At 44.2% G+C, this 13,504-nt stretch overlaps 1 long non-coding RNA gene across 1 annotated transcript in view; it reads right to left on the bottom strand.

The window, feature by feature from the left end:
• Positions 1-10,482, bottom strand: part of LOC131592489 (uncharacterized) — a 29,300-nt gene extending 18,818 nt beyond the window's left edge. Inside the window, exon 1 of the long non-coding RNA XR_009280628.1 lies at positions 10,355-10,482. This is a non-coding gene — a long non-coding RNA (uncharacterized LOC131592489). The remainder of the gene's footprint in view (positions 1-10,354) is intronic.
• Between the last annotated feature and the right edge of the window lie 3,022 nt (positions 10,483-13,504).

The raw sequence follows: 13,504 nt of genomic DNA, 5'->3' as shown, positions 1-13,504 counted from the left end.
CCTGATAGAGATTCTCTCTCCTTGTTTTGTTATTTTAATGTATCAGATTCCCCCCTGTTGAATTTCATGGAAAATTAAGAAACATGTTTGTGCACAGTTGAAAACTGCAGCACAACCAAGGATGGAGGCTACTCTTCTGAAAGATTAACACAAATCTTAAATGAACACCGAGAGGTGCCCACGCGGTGGCAGCAGAGGAGAAAAGTGAGGAAATGGGTACGGGAAGGTCGAAGACACATTGGTAACCTGAGCTGGAGCATCTCTCAGCTAAGGGCAAGATTAACTTCAAAATTAGGGCTGTGATCCAGCGTGTGGGCACCTGTGACTGCCCAAACCCAGCTGGAAGACTGAGGTCTCAGCACCACTGCAATAAACAAGCACATCTTCACCTGGCACTTCTTAGGTGTGAAGCTGCCCTAAAGAGGGAAGGCAGATGTCTAAGCCTGCAGAACATCATGCCACCAGCCATAAAAGCACGTTTACTGAGAGGGTGGTGAGGCACTGGCACAGGCTGCCCAGGGAAGCTGTGGATGCCCCATCCCTGGAGGTGTTCCAGGCCAGGCTGGATGGGCTCTCTAGCAACCTGGTCTTCTAGTGGAAGGTGTCCCTGCCCTTGGCAGAGGGGGTGGAACAAGATGGAGCTTTAATGTTGCCAAACCATTCTATGGCTGATTTTCCTTCCTGTGCCTCACAGATTCTCCCAACACCCAGCAGCACCTGGAAGTCAGGCAGAGATTTCAGCTGGAAACTGCGCAGCAAGGGCAGGCAAAGGGCAGCAAGGATTGCCAGAGTTTCCCTCTGTACCCAGAGGTACAAACACAGTGAGGTGTGCAGCCTGCCACATATATTAGCAACGCGGCATTTGTCCCTAAGGAATCTCTGCTATTGCTTGTAACTCTGGGAAATAAAAATCCCAACTTCAGGGAAACCTGCAGCTCACTTGCCTTTGGTCAAGTGAGATGGAAGAGCTGATGGAAAAAAAAAAATGTGCAGGGACCTGCTTGGCTTCACAGCCTCATGTGGAGACCACAAGACAAGAGTGGTCTAGATTGAACCTAAACTGTCCAGCATCCTCCACACAATAAGCTGGCACAACAACTATTTCCCAGCTCCTCAGCACATGCGTGCCCACACTCATCTTCTCTTTCCCAGGAAAGCTCTTTCAGCTGTCACAGGTCAGGAATAAAGAAAGATGAGCTTAGTAAAAATGGGTGGACAAGAAAAACCCCTCAAGCAAGTAAATAATGGTTTTCTAGTCTAAGAAGTTATGTGGTATAACTGAGTCTGTTGTATCTTTCAAAAAGTTATCATCTCTGCTTTCCCTTTTGCAGGCTGGGTGAATGCATTCTTCCTTCTCCCTCACCATTTAGAAAGGCTCCCATAGACAAACCAGGTCTCCAGAAGTCCCCAGATTTCTAACTGGTAGTGGGCCAGGTGGATATTTCCAGCCAGCTCACCTGTGAGCACATCTCCCAGGGAGAAGGGACCAGGAGGGGCAGGATACAGCATATACTTTTGCCAACTTTCATGCTTTAACCTTGGATGAAAAGAATGCACTGAATTTCAACTGAGCTAGAAAAGGGAGTGATAGAGTAAGGACTCCTTAGGCTTTTGACAGGAGCTGTATTTCCTGAGGATCTGCTGGGAGAGGAGAAAGACATTTACAAAGGAATTTGGGCCAGGAGCCTGCCATTATAATTTGCTGTAGTGAACAGACACCTACCGATAACACACAGAATTTCAGACCCAAATTCAAAGTCATTAAGTCTGGCACAATTCCACCTGGCTGGTCAGAGGCAGCAGCAATGACCCATCACCCTTGTGCATAAAGGGGCAACATAGGGTGACAGCGTTTCTGTAAGATGCCTTAGACAAGGAAGTGAAAAGAGCTGGAGCTTCAATCCACCTGTGCTTTGGAACCAATTGGGAGAAGCAAAACAAGCGTGGACATAGGTTAGGACAGGGCAAATCAATTAACATCCATATCACTAAGTGCTTTGAATTTTAAAAGGCATTTTGCATGGAAGAGAAGCTGGTTCCTCCCAGTTCTGCTGAAGCACAGGCTGATTTCTATCTTATGTAATCACCTTTTTCAATACACTGGATGTAAGTTATTATTTACTAAGCCAGAAACCACAATTGTCTCCAAAACTGCATGTTGAAATTATTTATGCTACCCTTGACATGCATGAATTTCAGGACCTGCTAGTCAGCAATAGATTTTTCCTGGCTTTTTTACAGAAATATGGCCCTTAATAGGTCCATTCAGGACTAGCAGCCAAGCAACTGTGAGTTCCTCTTGAGCAGGCAGGCCCAGCTAATTTCGAAATGGATTGCTCTGTGAAGGAAGCATAGCACTTCCCAGATCACAGAAATGGTTTACTAGCCCAAGTCTCATATAAAAAGTCTCATGGTGAGAAGATGAACAGTTTTTAAAGGTGTTAGAGAAACCATTAGGTGATAAAAATTCACAGAGCAATTTTGCAAGAGAAAAAAGCGTAAATAAAAAGGGGATAGTTTCTCTCCCAGACCTTCCCGTGAGTCAGCTGCATTCAAAGAGATGTGCCACAGCTACAAATGAGCTAAAGGCAATTAAAAAGTTTGGCTGCCTGTGTCAAACCTTCAGCTTGTACTCATGCACTTTAATCAGAAAAGCAGCAATTACATAAACAGTGCCACTAATTTAAGGGAGAGCAGAGAGTGCAGCCAGCATAGATCAAACCCTGTATGGGTCCTGAGATGGAAATAGCAACTGATCCTTGTTGGTGTGTGAGAGCATTCATTCTGCATCCAAAAAAAAACCATACATACAAAGAACTGGTTCTTGCAAGGATATGTGGAAGCTAAAACACAGCTTCCAACCAGCGCAGGCTATTTTACTTCAAGGATATACTGATCTGCTTTTGAGTTTGTAAGGTTTTAGTTATGCCAATGTTACAGATTCTTCTTGGAGGCTTCTCAGTCTAAATACAAATGTGATAGGCTACGTAGAGCATGAAAAGGGAGAAATCTGAGCCCCAACATTAAGCACAAGATATTCCAGGGAAAAAATGTAATCAAAATTTCATGCCACTCATCTTAATCCAGCACTAGCTAAAATTTTAAAAACCCCCTGCGTATAAAACCAGATGGAGTTTCTTGCTAAGCTACTTCTAAGCAAAGAGAAAAAAAAAAACACAAAGAGAGAAAAATTAATCAGGAGATTAATGCAATTAAGCAGAACTTCCCTCTTTGGTAGGACAGCAAACTTGATGCAGCAACTGCAAAGAGAAGGACATTCCTGGCAGAATCAGGATGGCTACTTGAGAAATTGTGATGAGAAGCCTATTTGGGATTTCATAGTCATATTCCTTGTATCATAAAAAAAGCCACCTTCAAGCAAATCTAACTATTGCCAGGCAGAAGCCCTTCTTCTCTCCCACAGCTTTAGTACACAATCTTCAGAGCCCATGGACCCAGAGAGCCAGGTGAGCTTGAGCTGCAGCTTGGGCTGGTGGAGGATTTGGTGGTCAGAAGAACCTTCTCCTGATTTTGAATTCCTGTGTTGACACTGCAGTCACATGGCATACAAGAGTTACAGCTGGTGCAATAAACACTTACTGTGCCCTCTCTGAGCTGAAAAACATCAGTGCTGTGGGACTTGTGCATGAGGTATTTCTGAAAGGATGAATCGGGAACAACATTTGCAGTGTGGCAAAGCTGCTGTCCAGCAGTCAAGAGCTGTTCTAAAAAACAAAAAAAGGGCAACAATGCTGTGCAGATTAATTTATGTTTTACCTTTGCTTCAAACAAGTCTAGAACTAGAGAAAAGAGCTCATTAGAATCCACACTAACAGGAATTACTTGTCACATTTAAATTATGCAGCTCTCCATTCCCTAAAAATTTATGGCTCCCTCCTCAGTTTTGCAGTGCCCCTTCCTTCAAAAAATGTAAATAATTCTTGGTTCTGCTGTTCCCTTTCCTTTGGGGTATATTTAGAATATAAGAGACAGACTCACTTGTAAAAAGGTGGAGAGGGAAAACTACTCTGCACAAAAGGCTGCAGCTCACCCTGGATTGTGTGTGATTCTTCTCTTACCAAATGCCTCTGTATCAAATAGATGCTCCAAAAGCAGACCATGCAGCAGATCTTCAGGGACAACAAACTGCAGATACCCTACCTGCATTTAAATTCTAGCTCTGCACTGGAAGTCCAAATTACTTTATGTGATGACACCTTCCTTAGCAGATCAGTAGCTACACCCCTTGCACCTGCCTGCCTATTTCTAGGTCAGAAAAGAAAAAATGTTCAGAAGAGTACTAATTGCTGTCCTTCAGCTTTGGCAGCAGCTTTCCTGACCCTCTTCCTCCAGTGAAATTTGAGGTATAAAGTCCCCTGTGGAAGGCCAGGGGGTTCTGTTACCACCACAAGTATGCCTGAGAGCCTGGTTTCATCCTGCAGCTCCATCCATTTCCCAAGGCATGGGGAGGACCATGTATGGGATGAGGCTGTCACTTCACTTGGCAGCACATCCCCTTTCCAGATGTGAGAAGTGACTGGCACATCTGAGAACAGGTTTCCTTCTGCCTAGCTCCTTGCCACGAGGAGCAGGCATGGTAACCCATCCTGCCCCCACTTGCTGGATGTTGTTCCCCTAATGCCACACACATTTTCACAACAGGAAGCCTCCCTGCTCTGTGATACAGCACTAAATTGCAAACAATAAGCTGCTCTATTTGCACAGCTGAAGACACATTGGGGAAATCACATCTTTAAGCCAAAACCCAAACACATTTGTTGTCACCATGGCAGAGCAGTTTTTTAAAGTTGGTTATAACACAACAAGTCAGTCATCAGCAACAGCAGCCTGACAAAATACTGCAATTTACAGCTCTGCTAGTTCAGAGGAACTATTATTTTTGTAAGGACTGACTGATGTTTTCTGAATTGTACTAGAATATAAGGTTTTCTTTCCAAAAGCAGCACGAGATGAGGATAGGAGGAAGAAGGGTTTCTTTTAAGCAACAAAGACACTAGTATTTGGTACATCTAATAAATCAAAAGTTACCCACATGATCTTTTAACTATTGCAGAATGACCTGGTGTAAGGGCAGGCTGAAGCTCCTCAGCCTTTCAGCAGCAGATGGTTGCCAGGCTCACTTGGTTAAATGATATCACTCTGCTTTATCACACACACTCCCATGTTTATATTCCAATATTTACATGGATCATGATAAGCAAGACAGACGGAGAAAAGCTTGTTATCTCCTGTTTAAAGAATGGAGGTGTATGTAGTGCACAGAAGTGCTGAAACCAGAGGAGATGGATGCAAGCAGAGGTTAACTGGCTTGTAATTCATTGATACATGCTGATAGGGCTGAGCATTAAAATCCTTCTTCACTTCCAAGTCTAGCTTTTAGCTACCAGTTCACAGGAAACTTTGAGTCAGACACCACCCTTCCCTCCCCTAAGAAGGTAAATCTAAACCCTTCCACTTAAAACTGAGGAAAAACAACCATTTGGTAACTGGAAACCTGTCAGTACGGCCTCCCTAATGTGAGAGACAAGACTAAGAGCTTGGCATAGATAAATCTCTCTGAAACCTGACGGCATATTTACAGTGGGTAAGCCAGCACACTGAGTTCCAGATCACTTCCTTTCCAGCAAGATAGCACTGCAGCCAGAGCAGTCCATCTTAGCTCCCCATGCTGCTGCAGCAGCTACTTCCCTCTGGTAGTTCAGGTTATCCCAGAGGAACAGGGCCACCAAGTCTGTTTTGACAGATGAGCACCACTTTTGAACAGAACTTGACACACATGCACCCAGTCATGCACCCAGATGCTGAAGGATGTATTTCCTGGAACTGAATAGATATGGGCACTACAGCACCACAAGGTTTACTGTAGTAAAAAGATAATTTCTGAAACAGGGTGCTCAAGTCTGCACTTCCAAAGAGGGAGGGTTTGGAGGGAAGTGACCCCATTCAGCAACATTTACCCAGTGCACATGACAACGTCTTCATTGAGGCAAAATACACAAAACCCCCAGACTGCAATACTGGCCAGCTTGTCATGCCTGTCAAACAAACACATGTGTGGCCACCAAAAACCTCCCTGAAAAAGGAAAAGGAGATGGCCAGAGTTTGGCCCAGGGGCTGGTCAGACAGGGCAGAGACCAGCTCAGTGCCAGCTGCACTCAAACATGTGCATCCCACATCTCCTGGCAGAGGGTCAGCAGCTGTGCCGAAGGAGGGGGTGGCACAACTCTCTTCAATTTGCAGATGAAGGGACAGGATTCTCCTTTCCAGACACTGAGGTGTCCCAAGGAGACACTGGCACCACGAGGTGTCTGACCATGCTGCTGAGCAGCAGCAGGGGTGACATGGGCCAGAGGCCCTGGGCATTGAGATACCATGAGAGGGATCTCATCTCCCTTGAGTTGATTGTCCTTTGCTCAGCCTCCACCTTGGCCTTGCCTTTACCAAAATTTCCCAGCTTCCCAATAGCAGAGACAGCCTGGATCCCAGGTGAAAAATATTTCACACACTGCAGGCAACATTTAGGGAGCAGGGGAAATCTCTCTTGGCAGTGCTCCCAGTCTGAGCTGTCACTGCCCTCAATCACTCACAGGTGCTCTTCCATGTCAGAGCAACCCATACTTACTGCCAGCTCCTGTCTCTCCCCACCCTGTTAAGCATCTCACAGCACTGTTTGCTTCATCCCCACCACCACAGATCTGCCTGTGTTGGAAAGCAAATTCCCATCAACCCCAGGTACAGCTTTCCTGCTCTTACTTCTGACAGTCCACTGCTTTTCTTCCTTCTTAGCTCACTGCCTCATCTCTCCCTCCCACCAAATATCCCACACCACCACTGCAGAGCAGATGAGACAGGGCTTTAATAATGTATGCATTCCCTTGCTGTACTTGCTGGATGCCTGAGAGCACTGTTTTAATGAATCAGAACAGGCTTTCTCCTAATACCATAGTCTGGGGCCACAGCACAGTCAAACTGAACTTATTTTGAAGGCAGTTTCTACGAAGATGAGAGGTGAGACCCTCCAAAGAGACATGATCTGAGGACTTGAGGGAAGACACTTTCCTCAGGCAAGTTTGACCCAGGACATCACTCCTTCGGTGCAGAAGCCTCCCATCATCAGTGTATTCCAAGAGGATATGATGAAATCCATGTGCTTTACAACCTCCTTATTCACATGCTCTGTGCTCATGCACTGCCTCTGTTTAGATCACATTTCCCTGCCTCTTAATGTTTGTCTTCAGCTCTTTTTCTTTCTTTCCCCAAAGTCTTGCCCCAAGTTGTGCACAGCAAACTGAAAGGGATAATTTCTCTCATCTCTGTACAACCTTTGCACTACATATATATATATATATATATATATATTCTAAATTATATGCCACAGCAAAATATTCCTCTAATAAGAATATCCTGGGGTTTAGACAATGGGTACAGGCAACTTAAAAGCTTTCTTTTAAATTTCAGCTCCTGCCATCTCAGACATTAATTTAGTACCAGCACAGAGGTGTATATTATGTTAGTGCTGTGCATACCAGTCTTTATGGAGGGAAAAAAAAAACCAAAAAAGCTCTCTAGGGACATGCCTGCTCATTTCTGGCTCATTAACTTTAATGTCATAGTCACAGCTCTGACAGGTTGGGAATAGGTGATCTTTGCTATTCTCTAGATCATGTCTAGCCTACACTCATACCTTAAAGTCACATTCCTGACCCTCACACTGTGTTTTAACCAGATAATAGGAAGCAAGCCTGCCCAAAGGCTTGCTGTTCATTTCACTCAGCATCACACACAAGCACTTGTCAGCGTGTTATTATAATCATTAACCCTGGCACAGCTGGATGTGCTGGGACTCCAAATGGGTTTCTGCAGCCCCAGGGGTGCCAGGCCACTTCCAGGAGAAAACCCACCCAAACCAGTGTGTGTCACAAGCAGGGGATTGACATCATTCACATTTGACAAGTATTTCTTTTGCCAGAACTGTTCTGACATTGGGCAAGGAAGAAGGAAAATGAATAAATTTCTTTCTGTCTAAACCCCGCCATAATTCAGACAACAGGAAGAGTCAAAATTTCCCTTTTAACATCTGCTGCCAAAAAACATTCATGATTCAACACTTACAACCTGACAAAACGGGGACACTTTTGGGAATACCAGTGAGATCCCAGTCACTGCTCTTTGTGCTGTTCTGATAGAGAACCTTAACTTGTACTCTAAAGTTTTGCTGCTATTATGATCAACACAGCGAGTCCAGAGGTGAGTCAGTCACCTTTTTATGCTATTTATCCCTTTTTTACCCATTTTTATCACCTTCTCAGCCACCAGACCTCAACACAGATGGAGCCTACATCAAATCCACAGATCTACCCTTTCTGTGTGCCCCAGGAAAAGGCACAACCATCTAATAAGAGCAGCCAAACTCTCAAGAAAAAGTTAGCACAGATGGCATAAGCTGTTTACTTTTCCACTTCCCGTTTAGAGTGTCAGGTTCCACACAGTGGTTATTATTAATCAGAGGTCAGCTCCATGCTGAGACCAGTCATCCCTCCCTGTTTTAAACAAACACAAGCCAACCCAAAAACAAGTTTAAATAACCAGCCATTCCTCAGGGATGTTTCTGTACTTGACTTGGTGGCAGTGCAAACTGCAGTGATATGAGGACTACCACCTATGTGGAGTGCCTGGGGTGAGCACTGAATTAACTTGCTGCAGTGCTAGGTACATCAGAGCTAGAAGAGAATCTTGGAATGATCTCAGACAGTACCTTAAGGCAAAGCACATTCAGCACATAAACATTTTTATAGCAGCAGCACTGCTTTGTGGCTGTCATGGTGTACCTCTAGCTGGCAACCAAGCCCCACACAGCCACTTGCTCGCTTCCCCACCAGCAGGAATCAGGGACAGAATTGGAAGAGTAAAAGAGAGTAAACTTGTGGGTTGAGATAAAGGCAGTTCAATGGGTAAAACAAATGCCAAGCATGCAAGTAAAGCAAGGAATTCATTCACTGTTTCTCACGGGGGCAGGCAGGTATTCAGTCATCCCAGGACAGCAGGACTCCATCATGGGTAACAGCTACTTGGGAAGACAAACATCACCACTCCAAACATTTCCTCAGCTTCCCACAGCTTTATATGCTGAGCATGATGCCACAAGGTATGGGATATCCCCTGGGTCAGTTAGGATCAGCTGCTCTGTGTCCCCTCACAAGTCCTTGTGCAGCCCCAGCCTCCCCACAGGCAGGGAGGTGTGAGAAGCAGAAAATGCCTTCATTCTGAGTAAGCCCTGCTCAGCAGTAACAAAACCATCTCTATTACCAACACCCTTTTCAGCATAAACCCAAAACACGGCCCCTTACTAGCCACTTTCTAGTGAAGAAAATTAACTCTACCCCAGCCAAAAGAAACACAGTGGCATATGTGAATGGAGAAGGTACCTCATCGTTTTCAGAGCTAGGGTTTGAAATTTACCCTATTATGCATGTGTGAATGAAAAAGCAAACAGATCTATGTTGATGGAGCTGCAAGTCTGATGCATTTTACTATGAGACATTTAATTGCTGTGCTTTAACTGCTGAAGCCCAAGACAATTGCCCAAGCAGACATGCTCATTCACCCAGGAGTGAGGAGCACAGATAAGACAGAAGAAAGGGGGATGGGGGAAGATTAGACATGGCTCAAATTGCTAGAAAGGCAAAATAGTTTGCTTCCACAAAACAGAAGAGACAGACTGGACACATCTTCCCAAGCTGCAAGTTTCTCTGATCTGAGGGATCAAAGTACTAATTTGCTTAATGGTGCCAAGGTAGCTCTGCTGGTCACGGAGAAAACTGTCCAGCCATGTCACCAGCTGTGCCCTTGCCTGGGAAACAGGAGAGTGAGGGATGATTCCTTTTGTCTTTAAGCTCAGAGCCCAATTAAATGTGTGGGTCCTTGAGCATGTGGCAGACGTGGAGGCTGGGGAGGTGAGCAGTGGTAACAGCAGCACCTGGCAGTATTAGTGCCTAACTGGGGGAAGAAGTGGAAGAGAGATTATAGCAGCATTAACAGACTGAGCAGGGGGACAGGGGGTTCTGGCTTTGTAGAGCAGAATGGAAAGGGGCAGATAGAGAGCAACAGCTAAGACAGTATCATATTTTTACAGGTTTACACTGGGAAATGAGTACAGTAATTAGATCACTACTTATGCATTCAGTCATCAATGCTCAAAATCTCAAATAGATATCATCATCTTAATAATGGTCATTTCTCTTCAGAAAAGACAGATTTATTTTTTTTTTTAAAAGAACAGCCATACTTTAAGCTCTACTTCTCTATCCTCACCCCAAAATCATAACAGACTTACCAGATGGTTTTCTGAGTAGAGTGAATTGAGAGAAAGTCTTCAATGGCTGCTGCAGCCCTTTAAAGGAAGGTCACTGTCACTGTTGAACCTTAAGATTTTATGGGACAGACAGGAGGGTCCAACCACAGAAGATGCCTGGAAAAAAGACCACAATGGGATGTGAGCCTTTTTCTCTTGAGGGCTGTAAGACAGTCTTTCAAAATGCAATGTCAGAAAATATTTCCCTCTTTAAAACACCCTTAACACAAAATCTTCATGTCATTGAGCTTTGGGCTCATGCATCAGGCTCTAGACATGGCCAGAAGAGAACTGGTTATACTTGTAACCAGAATGGTGGCCTTCCTCAAAGAGACAAATAGTTACAGACACCCATAGTAAGCACAGCAAGTGGCAAATGCCCACTGTCTGGACACTTTGGTCAGAAGAAATCCCTGCCCTGACAGGGATTTCCAGTCTATGCTTTTTCTTCTGATGTACAGAGGATACTTGTACAGCTTCACTATCCCCACAGTGTCCTACATAATCAAGTCAACACCTCTTTAGTCAGGTAGGTACCTCCTCACACTCAGCAGAGCTGTAGAAAAAGCTTTGGCCCCCTTTTTTTGACCTGCTGTCCTTGGAAAACAGCTTTGGACATACACTGAAATTTGTCCTCCTGAAAGTTAAAGTCTGGGAAAGAGTATCCTACACAGACTCACACAGTTCCAAGGCACAACCATGCCATGATTAGGACTTCGTATCCAACAGTTTTGATTGCAAAAGTATTTCTAGGAAGGGAAAGGTCTTAGGCTAGCTGACATAACTCCAAGTGTTATCAGAAATCCCTCCAGAAGCATGGAAGTGCGCCATGTAAAAATCCCTTATCTGTCAGCAAAAAAAACTTGGTTAAGCTCCTCCATTTCTCTCACTCCAGCCTTAATGTGAGTGCTCTATCACACAGAAACTCTTTGGTGAGTCCAAATCCTTCGCACACCATCAGCTGGCCATGACAATTAGACAGATTTCTTTCGGTCCAGAAAGTTCAGGACTTCAGGGGGAATAATGGATTTTAATGGGGCTATAAGTCTCCCGTGGCAGCTGCAGCACAAAGCAAAGAACAAAGTCACAATGCTGCATATTTAACAATTGGCTCTTATTTCCCAGGGATAGCTATCAAAATGTGAGCAAAGGCAAAAGGGATTGTAATGCCCTTTAAGAAGACAAAAGAACAAAAATCAAAGACAGGATACTGGTCCAAATCTATTTTGGTCATATTATTCATTACTTCTGAAGTTAAGCTTTCGTATGGTTTAGAAGTCTATGGTATTGCCACATGAATGAAAATTTATCTCTTACCCTAGCTAGGCACGATAAGGGAGGGAAATGGATGAAAGTGCCAGAAGATTTTTAGTAACATAGTTTAGCATTGCTGCTAACAGCCCCTCAGTTCTGCCACGTTCAGGTCTCTGACGTGCTCTGTGGTGAGAGCTTTGCCCAGAGGTGCCAGCTTTGTCTGCTGTTCGCTGGAAGCAGGATAGTGGCAGCCACCAGCTTTCCTAATTCTCTCAGGAGCATGCCCAGTTTTCTAACATGCCCTGAAGCACCCATGGATTCATTAATACCCACAGCACAGATGTTTGCAGGGGAGTTACAAAAGCCAGAAGGACTTGGATGCTCACCTGGTGGCATTTGTGACTGCATGATTCCTTCCCAATGTGGAAGGATGTCAAGCTCATTTCCTTGGGAATTTCTGGGGCATTGATAGGTTTTGTCCTAGGAGGAATAAGAATGTAGAGCATTAAATTCAGCTTTAATATTAAGTTTTGAAAGGACCTTCACCAGGTACTAGAACAATTCCTATATATGACCCTCATTGAAACACATGGATCACGGCTGAGGACAGCCTGAAGAGCAAAACCTTAAAATACTCATTTTAAAAGTTCATCTGGAAAAAAAAAAAATTAAAAAATGTTCAATTAGATAGCAAACCAATTAGGAAACTGACACATTCCTATGTTACCAGACAAGGCCTTGTTCATTAGAAACCTACAAAACTCAAATTCACTTTAGCCTTATTTCAAGCTTCAGCATTTTGCCCTTACTGCATCTCTACTGATAGGTACTTCCCTTGTTATGCACACCAAAATGTCTTCTGGTTACTTTCTGACTCTTTGAATTTCCCAGCCTCTTTCTGCCCTGTCATAACATCATCCCAAAGTTCTAGCTCATTCTGACACTAAAGCCTAATTCTATGTTTCAGCTCCTGGGTAAAAGTAATTTCGTTTAGAGGCAGGCACCCACAAAGTTCTGCTATTCACCAGCTCTAGAGAAGGAGGGGTGGGGGGGGAAAGAGGAGAAAACAGGCTGTTTCAATATGTTGGCACATAAATAGACATTGGAATCTAGTTTAATATAACCAGTCTTGAAAAACTGCCAGCCATAACAAATGCTATTACACAGCAGTGAGTCTGTGTGCTGGAGGATGCTCTGGGGAGCTGTCTGTGAGACTCCTATTCAGGCAAAACTTTGACTGATGGCCCCATTTCTGATAGTATTTTCCTCTGTACTGCATGTAAATAGCTAAACAGCTAATAGCTAAACTATTCTCAGCTGTAATAGATATACTTTTAGAATTGTGCACTTTTACAAATAAGCTCTTGGACGAAGATAGCTGTGGAGTGCTGCAAGAGCTCCTTAGCATCCCCTCTATCTTTCCCCCCTCCTGTCCTTTCACTCCCATCTCAGAGTGAACTGACATGCTAAACTGTACATTTGGTGGGTGGTGGGTGTTTTCTTGATGAAAACAATATTCCTAGCATGCTCCATTACCCTAATAGTCTTCAGCAGGAAGCATTACTAGTACATTTGGTAACAAAAGAGTGTTCTTGTTCAAGTGTCAGGGAAAAAAACAGTTTCTTCCCCGTGACTGAGAGCTACAATGAACATGCACATAGCCCTCAACCACACCCGTTCAGATGTTCAACAGGGCCCCTTCTGTATAGCAGCAGCCATTACCACTGTTGTGATGTTAACAGGATGAGGGTCTACACAGAACAGTTACTATCCAAAAACTCCCTCCAGAGGCATCACTTAATTCTGAAAATATTCGGAGAAACACGTACACCAAAATTCCCCTGCAGTACTCCCAAAGGCTGCTGTTGGATTTCTCCA

The sequence above is a fragment of the Poecile atricapillus genome, chromosome W, assembly GCF_030490865.1.
Source record: "Poecile atricapillus isolate bPoeAtr1 chromosome W, bPoeAtr1.hap1, whole genome shotgun sequence".
Taxonomy (NCBI): Eukaryota; Metazoa; Chordata; class Aves; order Passeriformes; family Paridae; genus Poecile; species Poecile atricapillus.
This window is presented reverse-complemented; position numbering and strand designations above follow the sequence as displayed.